Below are 5,524 nucleotides of genomic sequence, written 5' to 3'. Positions count from 1 at the left end.
CTGGCCAGCCCCGCGACTCCCCATCACAGCCCCCCAAACACCCTCACCCTCTCCAATCACTGGCCTCTCAGACCTTTCTGGCCAGTCTTGATGTTACCACCAACCCCCCATCCCCCCAACAGTGCTAACTCTCACTCCTAGCAGTCCTGAACCTCCCCCCCACCTGGCAGTACCGATCCCCCTGAAAGCCCCAAACCACCCCCGCACTCAAATGGCCAGTTCCAATTTTCTCTTCCCTCCCTCTGCCTGCAATCCTGTGGCAGAGTGGCAGCAGGTCCCCCCCATGATTGCCCCAATAGGCCTTGCCCACCAATTAGGCCCCACCCCTCTGGACCTGCACCCTTGGCAGTGCCCAATGCCTGATGGGCAGTGCTAAAGTGCCTCTTGGGTATTGCCAGCTGGCCTTTTGGGCAGTGCTAGGGAGCTAGGCTAGCACTACCAGATTGACACTACCCAAGGGGACCACCCCTTACACACGACCTCATGGGGAGGCCTCAATGGCTTCTCTTCACTCCAGCGGGATCGGGCCACTTGTTGTCTGTTAGTGGGGAGCAGTTGTAAATCCTGCTGGAGGGAACCACTTCCACCAGGTGGTGGTGGGGGGTGGGTGGGGAGGAGACGCTAGTGGGCCTGGAGACTTCAGTTCTGGGCCTGCTAATGATATAGAAATACTGATTTCTATATTATAATCAGTTCCACGCTGATTTCAAGTATGGGGCTGATTACATCAGGAGTCTTGAAGCCAGAGATACATGGAAGTCCAGGTGCTCGGCATGTAACCTGTGAAATGGCCTCCACTATTGTCTCCGATCTGGTGTGCTGGTGGAGCTAGGATAATCGCTCCATGTTGTATGTATTTGGTATGTTCAATAAAGTACGAAGGTAGGCTTAAATGAATTTTAGACAGTTGCGGCCACTCAACTGTATCAGGTCTATGTTATGGCTCCACCATGCGGTTCGAAACCAAATTACAGCCTGGATTATGTTCATCTTGCACTTTCTAAGTTTGAGTGTTTAGTGTCCAAATCATTTTGTTTTTTTTCTTATAAATTGACTCCAGAGTTCATCGATAATGGAGTATAGATGTAATGATTTAAAAAGTTTATTAAATGTAACTGCACCCTAAGTGCCTAAGGGGGTTAGTTCAGACTGTTCAAGACACCCGTTAGATGCAAATTGAGGTACAGCTGCAAGGGAATGTGGTCAGGATAAAGTCTACTTGAAGAGTCTGCTACAGAAAAAGTTTTATTGTATTATGGCACCATGAAACATTAAGAAGTCTCACAACACTAGGTTAAAGTCCAACAGGTTTTTGGTAGCATTATTTTGTAAATTGATTTTGTGTCTTCATATGTCTTTATGAATAGAACTCCCACTCAGCTGATGCAGGGGCAGTGCTCCGAAAGCTAGTGGCTTTTGCTACCAAATAAATCTGTTGGATTTTAACTTGGTGTTGTGAGACTTCTTACTGTGTTTACCCCAGTCCAACGCCGGCATCTCCAGATCATGACTGAAACAGGCCAGGTTCTACTTTCATAGAAAATCATAGAAATCCTACAGTGCAGAAAGAGGCCATTTGGCCCATCGAGTCTGCACCGACCACAATCCCACCCAGGCCCTACCCCTGTATCCTACATATTTATCCGCTAATCCCTCTGACCTAAGCATCTTCGGATACTAAGGGGCAATTTTAGCCTGACAATCAACCTAACCAGCACATTTTTGGACTGTGGGAGGAAACCGGAACACCCGGAGGAAACCTACACAGACACAAGGAGAATGTGCAAACTCCACACAGATGGTGACCCAAGCTGGGAATCAAATCCAGGTCCCTGGAGCTGTGAAACAGCAGTGTTAACCACTGCTGCTGTGCTGCTCCTTTCTCAGAAGACTAAGGAAATTTGGCAAGTCTGTTACAACTCACACCAACTTCTACAGATGCACCATAGAAAGCATTCTTTATTGTTGTATCACAGCTTGGTATGGCTCCTGCTTTGCCCAAGACCACAAGAAACTTCAAAACGTCATGAACGTAGACCAATCCATCACACAAACCTGCCTCCCATCCATTGACCCTGTCTACATTTCCCATTGCCTCAGAAAAGCAGCCAGCGAATTAAGGACCCCATGCACCCTGGACATTCTGTCTTCCACCTTCTTCCATTGGGAAAAAGATATAAAAGTCTGAGGTCACATACCAGTTGACTCAACAACAGCTTCTTCCTTGCTGCCATCAGACTTTTGAATGGATCTACCTCACAAGTTGATCTTTCACTACACCCTAGCTATGACTTTAACACTACATTCTGCACTCTCTCCTCCTCAATGAGTGGTATGCTTTGTCTGTATAACACACGATAAACAATATTTTTCACTGTATGTAAGTACATGTGACAATGATAAATCAAATCAAAGGTTGTTTGAGGGTATGTTGCCTGAGTCAGATCAGTGGGGAATTCCCTCCTTCCAGTTTGTCAGGAAGAGTTAATGCAGTTATATTATTTACCAGTCACCACCAAATAATAATTAACAAGAAAAATACCAAAAATGTTAATTAAAGAAAAAACCCTTCATGTATGGAGAAGGCCATAGGTTTTTCTGGTTTGTTCCTGTGTTTGTGATTGTGTGGAAGATTGTCCATGTCTAAAGTGTCTGATATAATGACATGTTCAGAATATTATGGGCACCTTCATTTACAACTGACTGTAATAGACTTCATCCAGGAATGATAATTGTACTAGTAAAGTAATGTTTATTTATTAGTCACAAGTAATGTTAACACTGCAATGAAGTTACTGTGAACATCCCCAAGTCACAACACTCCAGCGCCTGTTAGGGTACATAGTTTGGGCACCTAACCAGCATGTCTTTCAGATTGTGGGAGGAAACCAGAGCACCTGGCAGAAACCCATGCAGATATGGGGAGAATGTGCAGACTCCACACAGATAGTGATCCACACCGGGAATCCAACTTGGGTCTCTGGTGCTGTGAGGCAGCATCGCTAACCACTGTGCCTCCTGAGCCTGGTGTTTGGCAAAAGTCCTGATCCTTAAAAGATCCTTCTCTTTCACATACATGCACACGGACACCAGAAGCAGGCAGAGACACAGATACATATGTATAGGGGAAGCATACACACACAACCATGCCTACACTTACACACAATCACATATGAATATACACATCGCACAGCATACAGCCAAATGTGAAGTGTTGAAAATCTGTGATTCTTCCAGCATATTCCTGCCGTAACATCAGCAGCACGCTGCAAAAAAGAACTATAATTGAGGAGGTCCTAGTTCAATGTTGGACATCATGAATAATCTTGAGGAGATAGGCTGTTAACCTGACTCATACGAGTCATTGGCATAAAGGCACAGAAACTGCCATACAATATCAAGACTTTCCTGGTCATCATATTAACCCAACACGTGAGGTACAATTGGCAAGACCAGCATATTACCTGTTCAATGGCATGTGAGGCCCATTTGGGAATTTATTTCTAGTCTATATCCGGAGCCACCAGAGGCACGTGAAAGTTGTTGCTGAGAGGTCAAATTAGCTTTGCATCACCTCTGCCTCCCAGCCAGTAGTTCTTTTCCCTGACATTTTTTTCAAAAGAGGGGCACCAAAAACATGTACCAAATAGGCACCCACAATGGTAATTGAGGAAGTCTGATCCTGTGAAATCCAGAAGAGTCAACAGGGGGATTCTAGATGAAACATACACCCTTCCTGTGGATTTTCAATGTCAAACACATAAAGCCCAAGAATAGACATTTAGACATGCATAGATATGCTCTCACACACAAACAACTGCAATAAGGATACACACATGTATACATGAATGTACAAACATACACATGGACATAAAGCAGCCTAGATTTTCCTCTTTTGCTATTTTACTGCCTTGCTGATAACAAAGAACAGTACAGCACAGGCCCTTCGGACCACTGCAGATGTCTTTAACATAATATTTTCTTGCCTCTACGTGACCCATATCCCTCTATTCCCTGCCTATTCATGTAACCATCCGTCTATCATTGATGGACCTTAAGGCAGGCTCAAATAAAGTGGGCTGTTGACTCCAAAGCTATCAGGGACAGCATTTAACATATTCCAAGGACTGCTCAATGATATTGCCTAGGTGGTTAAAGGGGCAGGATTAAATGCCATAATAAGTGTTGTTTTGGCCTGCCTATGGATTCACAAGCTCAAACCAAGTGCTGAAACAAGCTCTGTCATTGTAGCTTAGCTATGACCCTACTTTAGCAAGGTATAATTCCAATTTTTTTTCATTCATATGTCTCATACACATCAAACCACCAGAATAGACTTAACACACATCCATGGGCTTCAGGTTGCGCACAATGATAGATTGTATTTTAAGAATTGCAGCCTTCTGCTGACATTAGACAGTTGTGTCATGCTGTTTAGTTGAAAAAGAACGAGGGATGCAAGTGCAGGCCATGCTTATATGTCAGGCATTTGCTGTGAGCTGTATATGAACTGATAATTGTAATACTGCTGATAAGAAGCTCATCGTAAGGCCCTGATTTTACCTCTAGAAGACAGTATTTTAATTCCTTGGCTTCACTGGAACCTTACAGGCAAGTTTTAATGTTCTTCAACATTGAATTAGGGAGTGAGTGATGAGTTGGTGGCAAGGACTGTTACCGTGAGGGGATTTTTTCTGATCTCTCAGATTTGAGGAGATCACCAAAAGTACTGCTATATCAACTACTCCATGATCTGACTAACTGCAGTGCATTCTTATGTTCCACCTCCTTGTATTACTCTCCCACCTTTATCTAATTCTTCCTTCTCTTTACACTGCTGTGTTCAGCGGAATGCAGCAAACAAATTGCTGGGGCCATGTTGTTAGAAACTTTCAGGCTGATCCAGGCACCTGAATTTCTACTTCAAAATACCAATGGCTTTGTATGCCTGATGATGTTCTGGGTGGTTCCATGGCTCTCATTGTATCTGCGTTGTTCAGGTATGGTGGGGTTATGGAGAGGTGTCATCAACAAAGTACGGAAAGAATAATTCTTGTTCCCCAATAGACATCATCCGATGTTCCTGAAATCTTAGAATCATAGAATACCAACAGTGCAGAAAGACGCCATTTGGCCCACCAAGCCTGCACTGACAATAAGCCCACCCAGACCCTATCCCAGCAACCCCACATATTTATCCTGCTAATCCCTCTGACACTAAGAGGCAATTTAGTATGGCCAATTAACCTACTTTGCACATCTTTAGAATATGGGAGGAAACTGGAACACCTGGAGGAAATCCATGCAGACGTGGAGAGAATGTGCAAACTCCACACACACAGTCAGAGAGACCAGAATTGATCTCGGGTCCTTGGTGCTGTGAGGCAGCAGTGCTAATCACTGTGCCACCATACCACTCGAATGGTGGATAAGTAGGGAGATGGATCATGGATGAGTGTTACAGAATGAAAAAGTTGTGTGACAGGAAGGACAAATATGAAATGCTCTTGTCAGTCCTTTAATC

Source organism: Carcharhinus amblyrhynchos, chromosome 2, assembly GCF_965287045.1.
Source record: "Carcharhinus amblyrhynchos chromosome 2, sCarAmb.v2.hapA, whole genome shotgun sequence".
Classification (NCBI taxonomy): domain Eukaryota; kingdom Metazoa; phylum Chordata; class Chondrichthyes; order Carcharhiniformes; family Carcharhinidae; genus Carcharhinus; species Carcharhinus amblyrhynchos.
Note: the sequence above shows the minus strand (reverse complement) of the source record.